Below are 18,615 nucleotides of genomic sequence, written 5' to 3' on the forward strand. Positions count from 1 at the left end.
TGCTCTGGATTTTTGTTTTTGACTTGGCTGTTTTCTTCCTTAATATTCTGGTTTCAACTAGTCATTATCACAGGGAAAATTAGGGCAGAGACTGAGAAATAATTAACAGCAAGCACACATCCATGCATATAGTACTTGTTATTTTTCAAGAGAGTTTCCATACTTACTCCGTCAGTTCATTCTCAAGAAACGTTGTGAGGCAGATCAATTAATTATGATCTGACCCATTTTCTTGTTGATCTAACTGGGCACAGAGAAGTTAGATAGCCTTCACAGTATCACACAAGTATTTAGTAACAAATTAAGAATGAGGACTAGTTTATATGATTTAAAATTTAATGTTTTTCCACTGTATCAGTGTGTATCTGCTCTAATCTATGTGTTATACCTGCTAGCCTGCCACTAAAAGTTCAAATTCGCGTCCATCCCCCTGAGAAGTCAATAAAATAGTAGTAGTAATAATAATACAATGATCTTACTTGTTATTTAGAAATTTTTTTTCTCCCAAACCCGCTTACCACTTACTTGGGATACTGTCAACATCTAACATAAAAACAAAAGCCTACCAAAATAAATGTCATAGAGCCTGTATTCAAAATTATACTTTCCAGTCATAGAAATTTCTTTCAAGGGGCACCTGGGTGGCTCAGTGGGTTAATGCCTCTGCCTTCAGCTCAGGTCATGATCCCAGGGTCCTGGGATCGAGCCCCGCATCGGGCTCTCTGCTCAGTGGGGAGCCTGCTTCTCTCTCTCTCTCTCTGCCTGCCTCTCTGCCTACTTGTGATCTCTGTCTGTCAAATAAATAAATAAAAATCTTAAAAAAAAAATTTCTTTCAAGTCCTCCCCCATAATTGAACTATATTAATATGAATCAGTTGCCAAACTAGAGCAAACTCACAGGAGCTCAGTGGAGGATGGCAGTGGGAGAAGGTCGGAAATAGTGAGTATTCTGTCCTTTTATGATAACAGCAGTGAATAACATGGGAGAAAGTGACAGCCAGGAAGAAATTTAAAAAAAAAAAAAAAAGGGGAATAAAGAAAAAAGAAAAAGCAGACTGTTACTCTCCAAATACCTGGTAGCCTGGTTCCATTTTGTGAAACGTGGTTGGTCCTCAGGTCTGAAAAATAATCCCGAGCCCATAAATGCAATTTGATTTAAGTTTATTGAGGACTTGAGTTCATTAGAAAATGCAGATTATTTTCATTAGAAAATAATCTACCCATTATAGAAACAATGCAATCCCACACGGTCCAGACTAACCCATCACAAATGTGTATTTATTGACTGGTTACTTGTCTGCTTCCTATACTGGATCCTAAAGAGAGAGCAGAAACATGGCTGGCGTTACTTAACTGTCCTCACTGCCTGTAACAGTGCCTGACACATAGTAAGCAGTCAATAAATGGTTGTTAAATTAATTGCTATATTAATTAGTTATATGACCATTTTCTAATAAAATTGAATATTGTCTAATAAAATTGAAATATTCACCAACCTCATTAGATTGTATAATTTTAATGAGATTTTTTTTTAGAAATTTCCATGTCCTAATGAATATAAGAAATTATTATTATCCCCTCAACAAGAACATGCATTTAATATAGGGAGGGAGGCACCTGGGTGGAAACCAGCACCCCAACTCTAGACTACATTGAGAAGATAGAATTTAACCAGGCAACATGGATTCTGTGTCATTCTTCATGCTGGAAACACTCCGTTGGCTCTATGACAGTCAACAGTAGCTCTCTGACTCACTTCTCTCATTGTAATGTTGCTCCTAGAATCTGCTCGTTCAACTCTAGACTACATTGAGAAGATAGAATTTAACCAGGCAACATGGATTCTGTGTCATTCTTCATGCTGGAAACACTCCGTTGGCTCTGTGACAGTCAACAGTAGCACTCTGACTCACTTCTCTCATTGTAATGTTGCTCCTAGAATCTGCTCGTTCTCACAAAGGAGAAAGATGAAATTTCATCGAAAAACTTAGGTTGTGTGCTCTTCAACAAAGTCCTCCTCAGATGCTGCTAACCTGTCCTTGTTTCAAGGTTTGTCACCTCAGGGCATGTTACTGCTCTGGCTCTTGACTCTTCACTTCCTTCATTCTCAGACCAAACCTCCAGCCTCTTTTCTCACATACCCCAGTGGACGATGCACATGTCAGAACTAGTGATTTCTGTTCATTTGTTTCTGAAGCAGTCAAAAGAGAACTTAAGAAGAAGAAGGACACCAAAACTAAATACGTTCCCCATCCTACTTCCTACCACGTAATAACTGTGTGACCTTGACTAAGCCACTTAACCTCTCTGGACTTCATATGGGTAGAGTAAAGCTTTATTTCCTTGGGGTCAGTTATCTTCCTTAGGGCTTTTCTTATTCTAATTTCCATTACCTATTTGTGGTTGACCCAAAGACCCACCATTTAAACCAACTTAGTGAAGTCATTTCCAGGAAGTGATTCAGAGTACAGCTATGTCGCTGACTTGCTATAGGAAACAGATCAAATAGACCACTAATTTCTTCTTTGGGTACCTCTGTTTGTTCATATGTCCAATGGACAGAAGAAACTACTCCTTTAAGTGGCCTGATGTGATGGAAAAAGGAATGATAATGAAAGGATTTGGGGCCTTTAGTAAATGGCCTGCACCCAAATGGCTGAGAAGAAACAAGACCAGAGTAGTTGTATCACTTTTTGGGTCTCCTTAGGAATCTTCACACAGACAGACCCCTGGGGTATGAGGTGTTTTACAGTCTAGCCCTCAGTTTAGATGTAAATCCAATTCTAATAGATCAGTTTCCATTCAGTTGAAGAAGTTGAATCTGATTTTTGGACCTGTTCCAATTAAGTCTCAGGGAGGATGTTTTCAATGCTTGAGCAGTGAGAGACACCCACATACTCTGCCTTTAGATTGGTTACCTGGGTCTGAGAGACAAACAGGAAGTTAGACTCCGCCTTCCTCCCCACTCCCAGCCCCACCCACAACAGGACACCTAAGCATTGGATACTGAGTGGTTTGACTTATCCGAAGCAATATTTTCCCATGGCATGGACTGATACCTCTACCATTACCAGAATTAACTGTGGCATGGAATTAATTTATATGTAACTTGGTGGTACGTTCCTCCAACCTCCTTATTTGGCAAGAATAAATTTAGGGTCACTCAGTCTGTCTTTCTTGGTTTGGGGGTAAATTCTGGCCTTTCCTTTCGTGCTACCACCTCAGAAGGAAGGTACTTAAAACCCACATTATTTTTCTGGGTGGGTGGAGCTTACATTTGTCTAGGCCATTAAGCTTTTGCTTCTCCCTGGAAGAAGAGTTGGTTGTGGTTAGAAGCTGACTAATAGACTCTCTGGGGACACAGATGAACGTCCTTTCAAAGTGGATATTTTGTGAGTGATGGGCTGACAGAGAGGGCCATCAGTGAGCTCTGCTGGAGGACAATAAGAGGGACTCATCTGCAGTGAGGCTGGTTCCTCATCCTTGCAATTCTTTCCCTCAAAGATGGATGTTTATCTTACACTTTCACTATGTCTCCCCTGTCCCTCTGCATCCGTACTTCTTTTCTGGCCTCTGTCATTTATCAGTCTCTGCAAACAGAAGTCCAAATCGTCTTATCTAAAGCAGTTTACAGAATATTTGTCACTGTTTGTACAGTGAGTCACTAGTTGCTGTCTCTTTGGGGAAGAGAAGGAATGGGCCCTTAGGGTACAGCTGAAATAATTTAGTGGAGGAGGGGAACAAGCTGTTTGATTCTAGAAAATGCCATGCTTCCTCATGTAATTTCAGTGACGGAAGATAGCTTCATGTTCTCAGTGAAAACTAGGGTAGTGTTGAAGGCTTTAATAAGCCTAAAAAATGACCTTATCTTGGAGCACTATCCAGTGAAGTACAGTCTTATATAATACTGAATACTTAAGAAGTTCTCAACAGGGGCACCTGGGTGGCACAGTGGGTTGGGCCTCTGGGATCCTGGGTCCTGGGATCGAGCCCTGCATCGGGCTCTCTGCTCAGCAGGGAACCTGCTTCCTCCTCACTCTCTCTCTGCCTGCCTCTCTGCCTACTTGTGATCTCTACCTGTCAAATAAATAAATAAAATAAAATAAAAAAAGTTCTCAACAGACACACATTTGAATAAAATGAAGACATCATACCAAGGGGTCAAGTGGAGAGAATACTACCAGAGGAAACACTGTCCATACTTAGCCTTCTATTCCCTCCTCTTCTGAGACTCCAGACTTGGGCAAGTCTTTGTTGTTTATTAAGACAGCATCTCTGGAAGTAAGAAAAGGTCCCAGCACCAGGGGCCACCCGGACACTGAGAACCACCTTCACTCAGTTCTTTAGCACATCGTTATTACAGGTCGGCAAAACCTAAATCCTTCCAAGAATCGCCTGTGATCTTAAGAAAGCAGGGGACTTGTGACATAATAGGTAGGTAGGAAACAAAGCTCTGTGACACTCAGCATTGAGGGAGAAGATAAAATTTGTCATAGGCAACAAATTTCAAAGCCTTTCTGAAGAGGATGCTGCTAACATATATTCTTTTTTTTTTTTGAATGTCATAGTATTTGCCAAGTGAAATATTTAGGACACACAAATGGGTAACAGTGGTAGGGATCTCTTTTAAGTTGTTATTTTTAGCTTTTAGAAAGTGAAGTGAAGCTGTAGCGATAGACGTGCTCCTTTCCTCCTCAGTAGTTGTGCTGACCTATAGAGGAAAGAGAGGGAGAAGAAATCCATCAACCCCAAGTGGGACAGCCTTCCTTTTCTTCACAGCTTCTTATCTATGTCACCAACACTAGATTGCATCTTTATATTTGTTCTCTAGCTTTAAAATGGAAGTTGGGGCGGGCAGTAATCTGAGCCTAGACTTTAAAAGACCCCAAATGTTATGCTAGCAGCATCCAGTGGTATTTGGAAAGACCTTAGAATCTATCACAGACAGAAGAGTAAAATAATCAAAGATGTCTTTAAAGAAGATAGTTGTAGTGGTGTTGAAAAAATGAGTTCAATGGTAAATTCGAAAGAGTGGAAAGTGGAAACCATGGCAGAAGGCTTTGGTCCAGGTGAGACCATGAATATTAGCTATGCTGCTGATATTACAAGAAAAGGGCAATGTGGATACTGTCTCAAGATGTCTGGATTTATAGCAACCCCAACACACAACACGAGAAATGGATGCCAGCCTCTTTGTTCTGCTGCTACTGTTATTATCATGCTATTATTTATAATGAAAGCATAATAACCAGTTATTACTGAGTGCTCACTCAGCATCAGACATGTACCATGCCATGTTTTACATTCATTAATTCATGGGCTGTCCTCAACCACTCTGTGAGGCAGGTCTATTATTATCCTACTCTTGTAGGTGAGAACGTTGATGCTTTATGAAGCTAAGTAACTTGCCCATATTCTCACAGCAGCAGTGTGAGGGATTCGAACCTACATCCATATGACTCTATAGCCCACCCCCTTCTCTACTGTGCAAAGCAGTAATTTGCTGTACCCAAAGGAAATAATAAGATGTGTGTTTCTTTTAATACTGTGGTAGTTTTCACTTTGGATGAAAGGGAATAGAAAGGAGATTCTAGAAGAAGTCTTTGTTTTAGAACAAAGAAAGAAAACTCTTTTATAAAAAAATAAAGTTTTAACATATCATTTTAATGTGTGGGGTGAGAGAATGGAAGAGCAAAGGAACAATCCCAGCTGTGTCCAAGAAAGAATATTTTTGGAGAAGTATACTTAAATGGGCCAAAGGAAGGTAAGTTGAAATGAGAAGAGGAATGCCTGTTAGTCTTCCCATTAACCTATTTTGAATCTCACATTCTTTTTTTTTTTTAAGATTTTATTTATTTATTTGACAGACAGAGATCACAAGTAGGCAGAGAGGCAGGCAGAGAGAGGAGGAGGAAGCAGTCTCCCCACTCAGCAGAGAACCTGATGTGGGGCTCAGTTCCAGGACCCTGAGATCATGACCTGAGCCAAAGGCAGAGGCTTAACCCACTGAGTCACCCAGATGCCCCTTGAATCTCACATTCTTGAGCATGTCTCTACTGGTGGGATTATCATGGCCAGACTAAAGCAGCTGAGTTCTGGAAGCCTCCTGTGCTCAGAGATTCATGTCAAATGCAAATAACTTGCCAACTAACTGGAGATAAATGGGGGTGGAAATTGACACCTCAGGGTAGACGCTGATGTTTGGAAACTCTTGGGTGAGAATAATGACACCGTTAACTGATTTCAGTGCTGAGTAGAGGAAGTGATGTGGGTTGTTACTTGGAGAAATATTCAATTGAGAGTGATCGGGAAGCACCTAAAAAGCTGGTTTTTACGTAAACAGAACAGTAACCTGCTGGGGTCACTCATGTCGATGAATGCTCAGCAGACCATAGAAATCTTTGGAAGATGGACATATGGAATCTTCAGAGCATTTTCTGAGGGAACGTCTCACATTAAATGCACACTTGAAAGTCTCACCTTCCCCTGGGAGAGATTGTGTGTTGCATGGGGCTTCCATTTAGGAATGAGGGATTATTTGCCAGAAGTTTGCTGCTAATAAGAGCTTTGATTATATAGAGAAGGTTCGCCTTTTTGTGATAAAAATCCTCATTGCAGTGCATTAAATTAGATGCAAAACACCCTCATTAACACAGCCAATCTGGTAAATAATGTCTTAGGGAAATTGTCTTATTAATTAATAATTAGGGCCTTTGCTCAACAGGATGTTAGAATCCTGGTTTTGTAAATGAGGCTCCCCTCCTCACCCATTCTGTTTTCTTTTTTCTTTTTTTTCTTTTCCTGTACGCTTGTGAAACCAGTAATGTAAGAGAAGAATAAATATAAGCGAATGGAGGTATTCTCGGGTCTAAGCTTTACTGTAAGTTCATCTCCACAGTTGGAGTTCCTCCTTGGTTCAATGCCAGAATGAAACAAAAGCTTTTCTGGATCTTTACTGGTGTTATAGAGAGAGAAACAGTTCCAACTAAAGATGACTTTAAACATCATTTAGTTCAGTTTCCCATCTCTATGAGGCTGTGTAGTGTGATTTCTCCAATGCACAACCACACAGTTTCTGGTTGTTTGACTACAGTGTGACTCACAGCGTCATGCTGCTTTTACTGTTGTAGACCAAACTAGCAGGAAGTGCCTCCTAATTCTGAGTCAAAATGAGACCCCTTACATTCTACTTACTGACCATGTGATATTTATTTTCTTTCACTGAATTATTTCACTTAGCATCATGTCCTCTAGGTCCATCAGCGTTGCTCCAAATGGCAGGATCTCATTCTTTTTTTTAATTGTTGAGTAATGCCCCATCCATCAACCTGCCACATTTTCCTTATCCATTCATCAATGGATGGACACTTGGGCTGCTTCCATACCTTGGCTATTGTAAATAATTCTCCAGTAAACATAGGGGATATATATTTTCAAATTAGTGGTTTTGTTTTCTTTGGGTAAGTACCCAGTAGTGGGATTACTGGAACATATGGTAATTCTATTTTTAATTTTCTGATGAAATTCCATACTGAATTCCAAAGTAGCCACCAATTTGCATTCCCACCAACGGTGCACAAAGATTCCTTTTTCACTATATCCTTGCCAATACTTGTTACTTCTCATGTTTTTGATTTTAGCCATTCTGACAGGTGTAAGGTGATATCTCACTATGGTTTTAATTTGCATTTATCTGATTTTTAGTGATGTTGAGCATCTTTTCATACATCTGTTAGCCATCTGTATGTCTTCTTTGGAAAAATTTCTATTCAGGTCCTCTGCCTGTTTTTAAATTGGATTATTTCTGGGTTGTTGTTGTTTTTAATTTCACTTGTACGTGGAATTTAAGAAACAAAACAAAGTAAAAAGGGATTAAAAAAACAGATTCTTCTTTTTTTAAAAGATTTTATTTATTTATTTGACAGATAGAGATCACAAGTAGGCAGAGAGGCAGGCAGAGAGAGAGGAGGAAGCAGGCTCCCCATCAGGCAGAGAGCCCGATGTGGGGCTCGATCTCAGGACCCCTGAGCCGAAGGCAGAGGCTTTAACCCATTGAGCCACACAGGCGCCCCCATACTTTCTGTGTTTTTATGCAACTCTTGGATCAAGATGTTTAACAAAACAGGTCCAATCTCACACCTCTGCTCCAGAGAACCTTTCCTCCGCCTTCAGAGCCATCGGTACGTGTCAACATGCATGCTTTACCAGTTCAATCATCACGTAACTTCGTAGTCTCAATTCAATCATGTTTTTTGCAAGTTATGTTATGAGAGATTACGTCCAGTGTATTCTTGAAGCTAAAACAGATTTAGCATTCTTTTTATTTTTCAACGAAGGAACGAAGCTGGATGAAAAACAAATAAATGAATGAAAATAATAAAGAATGAACAAGGAAATGTACAAACAAAAGGACGAAAAAAAAAAAAAAAAGACTAGATTTGGCATACCTCCCTGTCAGGATACCTAGGTCGTTCTTGGGTTTTTGTTTGTTTGGTTTTGGTTTTTTGTTTTTGTTTTGTTTTTAAAGATTTTATTTATTTATTTGACAGACAGAGATCACAAGCAGGCAGAGAGGCAGGCAGAGAGAGAAGAGGAAGCAGGCTCCCTGCTGAGCAGAGAGCCCGATGCGGGGCTCGATCCCGCCTCAGGCCCCATCAGCTTCCATCCGCTGCCATCCGCTGCCATCCGTGTGGGGCTGCTCCGCGCGCGGCCGCAGAGGGGCTCTGGGCCCCCGCGGCAGACGGGAGAGGGCCGTGGCCCGGGCCCTGACTCGCTCCCCGCGCCCCGAGGCACGTAGGCAGCAGCCATGGCGCCCAGCCGGAATGGGATGATCCTGAAGCCGCACATCCACAAGGGCGGCGCGTGGCCACGTGGTTCAACCAGCCGGCGCGGAAGATCCGCAGATGCAAGGCCCGCCAGGCCAAGGCCCGCCGCATCGCCCCGCGCCCCACGTCCGTGCCCATCCGGCCCATCGTGCGCGGCCCCACGGTGCGGTACCACACCAGAGTGCGCGCCGGCAGGGGCTTCAGCCTGGAGGAGCTGCGGGCGGCCGGCACCCACAAGAGGGTGGCGCGCACCATCGGCATCTCGGTGGACCCGCGGCGGCGGAACAGCGGCGGAACAAGTCCACGGAGCCGCTGCAGGCGAACGTGCCGCGGCTGACGGAGTACCGCTCCCAGCTGCTGCTCTTCCCGCGCCCGCCGGCCGCACCGCGCAAGGGCGGCCGCTCGGCTGAAGAACTCAAACTGGCCACGCAGCTGACGGGCCCCGTCATGACCCTACGGAACTTCTATAAGAAGGAGAAAGCCAGAGTCATCACGGAGGAGGAGAACAACTTCAAGGTGTTCGCCAGTCTTCGCATGGCCCGTGCCAATGCCCGGCTCTTCGGCATCCAGGCAAAAAGGGCCAAGGAAGCTGCAGAACAGGATGTTGAAAAGAAGAAATAAAATGTCATTGGCAACCCGTGGGGGGGGGGGGGGGAATCAGGATCCCAGGACCCTGAGACCATGATCTGAGCAAAAGGCCTCTGAGTCACCCATTGACTCACCCAGACACCCCCTTCTTGGTTTCATTTTTAAGATTTTTAACATTTTAAGATTTAAGATTTTTAACATTTATTTTAGAGAAAGAGAGGCCAGCGGGAGGAGCAGAGGGAGAGGGAGAGAAAGTCTGCAGCAGACTCCCCACTGAGCACCGAGCCCGGCGTGGGGCTGGATCTCCCCACCCTGAGGATCATGACCTGAGCTGAAACCAAGAGTCAGAGGCTAAACTCATGTTGTCAGTCCGGCACCCCTTGACATCTGGGTAGTTTTATGTAATCTTTTGTAAACCCTCTCAAGCCATCTGCACCTTAACACGCGGCGGAGTTTAGATGTAGTTGACCTTGCTTTCCTTGTTTTGTAGTGCGAAGGCCTGGTGTTCCTGTCCCCCTCCCTGCCCTCTCCATGGCTGGTTCATTCTCAGGCTTCAGCTTTCGGCATTGATCTTACCGCCTCTCAGAGGACACATATGATCCCTCTTCCTAAAATAAACCCTGCTCACAACACCCTTTATGCTTCATCTCACCATCCTCCTAGTTTCCTTTGTGGAATTTGCCATAATTATTTATAAATATATTTATTGAATTACCCATGGCATGGGTAAGGCTATTGTTATAAACCATATGTATCAAAGTACCATTTACCATAATTGTTGATATTTATTGATTGGATTTTGGCTCTTCTTTCCACCAGACAGTAAACTCCAGCCATGCTGGGCTCGTGTGTGCCTGGGTAGCCCCTTTACTCTCATCACCCGACGCTGTTGAGTGATTGAAGGAAGGCGTGCATCCCTGTGTGAATGAAACGATAATGAAAATTCATGGGTAGGACAAGTAGACAGGCCTGAGTTAAAATCCTAGTTCAGCCACTCACTAGCTATCTTCCTTTTGGCAGGTCACATAGTCTCATTGATCTTCACATGCCTCCCACTAAAAATGGATTGTTCTGAAATCAAGCAAATGAAATGCCTGCTATGCTGTAGGTCCTTACTGCATCCCGGTTTTCCTCCCTGTCATCCATTTCTTTAGTCTTTTGACATAACCCCCAATCTCCCTGACTTCTCAAAGATTACCTACGTTGTCTCTGACACATCTGCAGGTTTTATCAGTGGCAGTGGACACGACTTCTTCTTCTCCTTCTTCTTTCTTCTTCTTTCTTCTTCTTCTTCTTCTTCTTCTTCTTCTTCTTCTTCTTCTTCTTCTTCTTCTTCTTCTCCTTCTCCTTCTCCTTCTCCTTCTCCTCCTCCTCCTCCTCCTCCTCCTCCTCCTCCTCCTCCTCCTTCTCCTTCTTCTTCTTCTTCTTCTTCTTCTTCTTCGTCTTGAGCCCTTGACTTGCCCATATGACTCATTGAACTGATTCATCTTTCAGGATCTTTGCTTCTGATTTTCTAGGTGGAGATCCCATTCTTTCTCAAGAAATCATCTCTACATCCCCTTCTTTATCAAACATTATGACTTGCTAAGTAAATAGTATAGCTTCCTAGGTCATGTTTATGTATTGAATGATAAAGACATATTTGTTGATTAACAAATTGAGTTATCAAGGCATCGCATTAAGCATAGATGTCTTCCAAGTCCCTAAAGTTGTATTCAATGCCTGTCTACAGGCAGAGAGTAGAGCAGAGAACTTAAAAAAACTACTTTTTCTGTAACATGGAAGTATCTTTGGTTTTGAGGGATTCAAAATCTTGAAATTCAAAAAGGATCTCTGAAGTCATACAATTCAATATCCCCCCACGTTTTGTTTAATAGGTAACGAAACCAAAATGAAAAAGAGTAACCTTACCTGATATATGAAAAATCAAGTGTATATCCTGTATATCCAGATCTTAGGCCAGTTCTCTTTCTTCAGAAATTAACTACTGGCATTTGGTGAGCCATTACTATATGCCGATGAACTGATTCATTTAATCTTCATAATTAGGTCTAGGCAGAAATCATTATTATTCCCATTTTACTTATCTGGAAACCAAGACGAATAACAGTTGCTTAATATGCTCATATTCTCACTGCAGAGACACCCCAAAACTGAGGTTTCCTTAAGATTAAGGGGTCTACTGGGAAACTCCCAGTCTCATAAAGACATATTCTACCGTTTGTCAGAAAACCATGACTCGTGAAATGATCCAATATTCTTTCTGAAATAAAAGTACCACGGAAAGTTTAAGATGGTCTAATTGTACAAGTTAGTATAAATTAATCCAATCTATCTTCACTGTTTTAATGCATGCTATGTGCCAAATATGCTATTAGGCATTTCATATATGCGAGCTTTACTTCATGTAGCATTCTACAAGTTTATGACTCCCATTTTGCAAATGACGAAAGTCACTCAGAGAATTATATTGTCTTTGTCAAGACCACCCAGCAAAGCCAAGGTCCAAGATGACTGCCTTCAAAGTCCCTTTCACTCTACCCTTCTATACTTTTAAAAAAAAATTATTCCTGATGTCAGAACTAACATTGTTAACCCGGTCTTTATATGCCAACATCAATTAGATCCTTGAGAGGGAATACACAGTTTTCCAGAGGATTGTGATGGAGGGGCCAAGGACATAATGATAAGATGGTACCTCTTAGAAGGGTAGGAAAAAGGGCTTCTAAGACCAATTTTGCCTCCATTCTAGGCTTCCTCTTTCTGTACAGTGTTTCTTGTGAAGTTGAGGTAGTCGGCATACTGCAACCAAGGATCTCTCTGAACATGAAAAGGAATAATATTGCCTCTTCTGAGCACTGTGGCTGAAACAGAATCTGACTAAAATTCAAAGTGATAAGCGAGCCTATCTTGGCAATGCCTTTGAGATTTCTCTTTCATCCTCCAATGCTAGGGTTATCTACTTCCAATGGGTTTTCAGCAGTCTTCTTTGGATAGTTGAGGGACAAAATGGGAGACGGGAGGGCCGTGCTTAGACCATAACACCACCTAACCATCAACCAGAACAGATCTCAGTTTCAGAATTTTGTATTTAAAAAATTCATTTGGAAAAATAATTCTGCTGTTCAGAAAAATGAAAAAAAATACCTGTGCATTTTATAGGAAGGCAATCTTAGGCTCAAATAAAGTAGAAATCATTGAAGATCATGTAGTTGGTTTTCATATCAAAGTGAATTTTAGACTCTAGGTCTCGTGACTCCCAAGCCAGTGCTAATTTCCAATATCACAAAAGTTTATTTTTCAGTATTTAGGTCTTGGATAACATATTAAAAGTTTCTTTGTACAGCATCCCAGGCAGTAACATTTCTTATCATACTGCAAATCTAAAGAGACCATCTTTTTTTTTCCATTAACATTTTTATTTTTTTATAATTTTTTATTATGTTAGTCACCATATAGTACATCATTAGATTTTGATGTAGTGGCCCATGATTCATTGTTTGTTTATAACACTCAGTTCTCCAGGCAATACATGCCCTCCTTAATACCCATCACTGGGCTCACCCATCACTCGCAGCCCCCTCCCCTCTAAAACCCTCAGTCTGATTCCCAGAGTCCATAGTTTCTCATGGTTCTTCTCCCCCTCTGACTCCCCCCCCCTTCATTTTTCCCTTCCTTCTCCTAATGTCCTCCATGCTATTCTTATGTTCCACCAATACGTGATTCAAGCCTTTCTCAAGAAGTCGACCTCTGATCAAAGATGGTCAGAGACTTGAATCATTGTTTTTAGCGTGGTGTAGATTTACTTGGTTTATGCTCACCCAATCAAAAGGGAACACTGATAGTTCTATCTAGGTTGTTCAAATTGGTTGTTTTAGGACATTCTCACCAACATTTGTTATCTCTTATTTTTTCTATACTAACCATTGTAACAGGTGTGAGGAGATAGTTCATTGTGGTTTTCATTCAGATCTCCCTGATAATTGATATCATTATTTTTCAAAAGATATTATTTATTTGAGAAAGAGAGAATGAGAGAGAAAGAGAGATTGAGCACGAGAAGGGGGAGGGTCAGAAGGAGAAGCAGACTCACTGCTGATCAGGGAACTGGATACAGGATCAATTCTGGGACTCCAGGATCATAACCAGAGCCAGAGGCAGTCGCTTAACCAATTGAGCTGCCCAGGCGTCCCTGGTAATTGATTTTATGAGCATCATCTCATGTCCCTGGTGTTGATCTATATGTCTTCTCTGCAAAAAATATCTGTGCAGATCCTTTGCCCATTTCTAAATCAGATTGTTTGGGGCTTTCTGATTGAATTTTATGCATTCCTTATATATTCTTTGAAATTAACCTCTTATCACATATATGGTTTACAAATATTTTGTCGGTTGCCTTTTCATTTTGTTAATTGGTTCTTCAGCTGTGGAGGGCTTTTTAGTTTGATGTTGTCTCTCTTGCTTGTTTTTCGCCTTTGTTGCTTGTGTTTTGGTGTCATATCCAACAAATCATCGCCAACACCAGTGTCAAGGAGATTTCCCCCTGTGTTTTCAGACCTTCTAGGTATCAGATCTTACATTGAAGTCTTTGATTTCTTTCACGTTAACTTCTGGGAGTGGTATAAGATAGGGTCTGATTTCCCTTTTTTACTTATGAATCTCCATTTTTCCCAGCAACACTTACCGAAGAGGCTCAATTTTTCCCTGAATATTGTCGGTTTCCTTGCCGGATATTAATGGCCTCTATGTGTGCAGGTTTATTCTAAAATCTCATCTGTATTCCATCGATCTATGTGCCTGTTTTTTGCCAGTACCATACTACTTTCACTGCTATACACCTTTGTAGTAGAGTTTGAAATCAAGAAATGCGGTGCCTATGGTTTTATTCTTATTTCTCAGCTTGCCTTGGCCCTTCAGGGTCTGTTGTGAATCCGTACAAATTTTAGGATTCTTTTTTCTATTTCTGTGAAAAAGACCTTTGGAATTCGATAAGGATCGCATTGAATCTGCAGATGAAGAGGGCTTTGGATAATACAGACATTCGACAATATGAATTCTTCCCATCCATGAACATGGGGTATGTTTCCATTTACTTGAGTCTTTTACAGTTTCTTTCATCAATATTTTGTTATTTTCAGGGTAAATATCTTGCACCCCTTGATCAAATGTATGTCTAATTACTTTATTATTTTTGGTACTGTTGTTGATGAGATTGTGTTTTTTGTTTCTTTTTTGGATATTTTGTGATTAGTGTACTGAAATACGATTGATTTCTGTGTGCTGTTTTTGCATTCTACAACTTTACTGAATTCGTTCATGAGTTTTAACATTTTTGAGTGGAATCATCAAGGTTGTTTGTTTGTTTGTTTGTTTGTTTTTAAAGATCTTTTATCTATTTGACAGAGATCACAAGTAGGCAGAGAGGCAGGCAGACAGAGGAAGGGAAGCAGGCTCCCCGCTGAGCAGAGAGCCCAATGTGGGGCTTGATCCCAGGACCCTGAGACCATGACCTGAGCTGAAGGCAGAGGTCTTAACCCACTGAGCCATCCAGGCACCCCCACCAAGGCTTTTAAATATGATATTTTTTTATCTGAAAATGGAAACAATATTTCTTTCCCCTTTCTGATTTTAATGCCTTTAATTTTTCTTTCTTATCCAGTTGCTTAGCTAGGACTTATAGTATTATCTTAAATAGAAGTAGTGAGAGTAGGCATCAATGTCTTGGTCCTGATTTTAGGGAAAAGCCTTTAGCTTTTCACTGCTGAGTATGATGTTAACAGTGAGTTTCTCATACAAAGCTTTTATTAAGTTGGGGTAGATTCCTTCTATTTATGGAGAGCTTTTATCATGAAATGGTGTTAAATTTTATCAAGTGCTTTTTCTGCATTTATTGAGAGGATCATATGACTTTTATCCTTCGTTCTATCAATATGGTGTATCATGTTTATTGATTTGAGCATGTTTATCCATTCTTCCATCCTAGCGATAAATTCCAATTGATTGTGTTGTATTAGCCTGTAGTTTTCTTTTCTGGATTTGGTGTAAGGATAATTCTGGCCTCATAACATGAATTTGGGAGTATTCCATCCTCTTTGATTTTGTGGAAGAGTTTCAGAAGGATTGGCATTATTTCTTCTTTAAATGTTTGGTAGAATTACCAGTCAAATTATCTGGGCCTGGATTGATTGACTGATTGATTGATTGATTGATTGATTTTTTTAACTCCTGCTTTAGTTTCTGTCTTTATTGGTGATTTCAGATTTTCTATTTATTTATATGTTTCAAAGAATTTTTCATTTATTCAAGGATTTCTTATTTGCCTATATATAATTATTTGTAGTAATCTCTTGTGATCTGTTATATTTCTGTGGTGTTTCATGTAATGTTTCTTCTTTCATTTATAATTTTGTATGAGCCTTCTTTATTTTTATCTCAGTTACTATAGCTAAAGTTTTATTAGTTTTTTGTTTATCTTAAAACAGGTATTACTTCCACTGATTTTTTTTTTACATGTGTCTTTCTAGTCTCTCTTTATTTCTGCTCTGGTATTTGCTATTTCCTTCCCTCTGCTAACTTTGGACTTAGTTTCTTTTTTTCCAACTCCTTGAGATGTAAAGTTGTTCATTTGAATTCTTTCTTTTTTCTTAATGGAGGCATTTAGCTACAAGAGTCTCTCCTAGCAGTGCTCTTGCTGCATCCCATAAGAGTTGGTATGCTGGATTTTTATTTTCATTGGTCTCAAGATACCTTCTGACTTCCCTTTTGATTGCTTCTTTGACCCACTGACTGTTGAAGAGTGTGTTTTTTGATTTCCACATGCTTGTAAATTTTTCCATCTTATTTGTTTCGAGGTTTTTACAATTGTGGTCAGAAAAGATACTAGAGGGATGTCTGGTTGTTAAGCAGCTGCCTTCAGCTCAGGTCATGGGATAGACCCCCATACAGGGCTCCCTGCTTCTCCCTCTCCAACTCTCCTGTACTTATATTCCCTCTCTCACTATCTTTCTCTATCATAAATAAATAAAAACTTAAAAAAAAAAGAAAAGATACTAGATATGATTCTAATCTTTTTAAATATGTTAAGATTTGTTTTGTGGCCTATCATATGGTCTATCATAGAGAATGTTCCATGTGTGTTTGAGAAAAATGTGCATTTTAATGCTGTGGGGTAGAATGCATATGTCTATTAAGATCATTTGATCTGTATGGTTTCTCAGGTATGCTGTATCCTTATTTTCTGTTTCAGTGATCTATCCAATGTTGAAAGTGGAATATTAAAGTCCCCTACTACTGTTGCATTGCTTGCTATCTCTCCCTTCAGTTCCGTTAATATGTGCTTCAAATATGTAGATGCTATAATGTTGGGTGTATATATATTTATAATTGATATATGCCCTTGATTGATTGACCTCTTCGTCAAACCATAGGGATCTTCTTCATCTCTTGTAAAGGGTTTTGGTGGAAAGTCTATGTTTACTACCAAATGCATGGGTGACTGCAACTCCCCTCAGGTCCCTTGGCATATGGTTTTGGTCTGTTCCCCAAACAAAATGGTGACTGTAACCAAGTTCTCAGAGGTACAAATGTATTTACCTTTCTGTAATCTGGGCCATGGTTGGTGACTCAGCCACCTAGTTTTGAACATGTTTTTCTTAAATGACTCTTTTTGGTTCTATACTGCACTGAGGTTTTACAATCTCCTACTTGGATCCCAAAGCTCTCATGAAGGTATTTTGTCCATGGATGGATGCAACAGTTATTGTTGAGGGAGAGATTCATGTGAGGGATTTCTTATTTGGCCATTTTTCTGACATCACTCTGAATACTTTTTATTCAGGTCTTCTGTGAAATATCTGCATTGTAAATATCTTCTCCCAGTTTACAGCTTACTCTCATAATGGTGTCTTTTTGTTTTTTGTTGTTTTTTTTTTTTTTAAGATTGATTTACTTATTTGAGAGAGAGAGAAAAAGAGCATGTTTGGGATAGGGAGGAGAGGGATAGTGGGAGGGGGAGAGAGAGTCCCAACCAGACTCCTCCTTAAGTATAGAGCCCAGCACCAGTCCTGATCTCGTGATTCTGAGATCACTACCCAAGCTGAAACCCGGAGTCAGAAGCCCAACCAACTGCACCACCCAGGTGCCTCAATGATGCATGATAGAAGTTCCTCAGATCATTGAGGTCAATTGATTGTTTATTCATGGTGATCCCCTCTTCTGTTTTAAGAATGTTTTCTCTTCTCAAGCACACAAAGTCTTCTATGTTTTCTTCAATATCTAGATTTACAATTTATGTTTGATTCTAAAATTTCCATATTGCATAATGTAAGGGTCAAGTTTCATTACTTTTTCTATAGTCATGTGGAATCGTTGCAGACTATTGAAAATACCATCATTATGGTGTTTGTTTTTTGTCTTTTTTTTTCTGTTTATCTTGCTTGGAGTTTGTTGATCTTCTTGAGTCTGCATTGATAACTTTTATCATTTTGAAAATTCTTGGTCATTGTCTCCTCAAATACTATTCTATTCTATTCTCTCTCTCTCTCTTTTTTTTCCTCCCCATCTGAGATTTTAAATACACGTATTTTGCATCTCTTCCGTATGTTACATGTGTTTTCCCTACTCTATTCTGGTTTTGTTTTATTTTTTAATTTTTCTTTCTGGTACTGCACTTCCAATATTTTCAATTGATCTACTTCAAGTTCACTGTTGCAGCCTTCTGGTGTGTCCAGTCAGATGTTAACCTCCTCTGTGGTAGATTAAATCCAACTGGCTGCAGTTCTCAACCCATCCTTGTATGGTCTTTGAGTATGATTTCGCAGTTTCTCTGAATTTCTTTCAAGAACTTCATTCTGCTTCCCTGCATTTCAATTGGGGTTTACCTTGGCTTGCTTTACTTAATAGAATTTAGCAGAAGTGACGGTGTATCAGTCTTGAGCCAAGGTCCCAGAGGGACATGCACACTTCCTCTCTCTGTCTTGAACCTCTCTCACTTCTTTGACCAGCCTCTGGAATATGAGAGGCTACATGGAGAAGAGAAGAAACATCAAAGTAAGGCCATCCTAAACTAGGACAGCTGCCAACCAATCCACCAATTTATTACAAATATGAACATGGCCACCCAAATCAGCTGAGTCTGACTCGGGTCTTCATAAACACTCATTGGAAGTTGTGAAATTATAAGAAATAAAGATTTGTTAAATCA

At 40.4% G+C, this 18,615-nt stretch overlaps 1 pseudogene; it reads left to right on the forward strand.

Annotated features, from left to right (window-relative positions):
• The first annotated feature begins 8,757 nt into the window (after positions 1 to 8,757).
• LOC123944353 lies at positions 8,758 to 9,453 on the forward strand (annotated as a pseudogene).
• The last annotated feature ends 9,162 nt before the right edge of the window (positions 9,454 to 18,615 follow it).

This window comes from Meles meles, chromosome 6, assembly GCF_922984935.1.
Source record: "Meles meles chromosome 6, mMelMel3.1 paternal haplotype, whole genome shotgun sequence".
NCBI classification, from domain to species: domain Eukaryota; kingdom Metazoa; phylum Chordata; class Mammalia; order Carnivora; family Mustelidae; genus Meles; species Meles meles.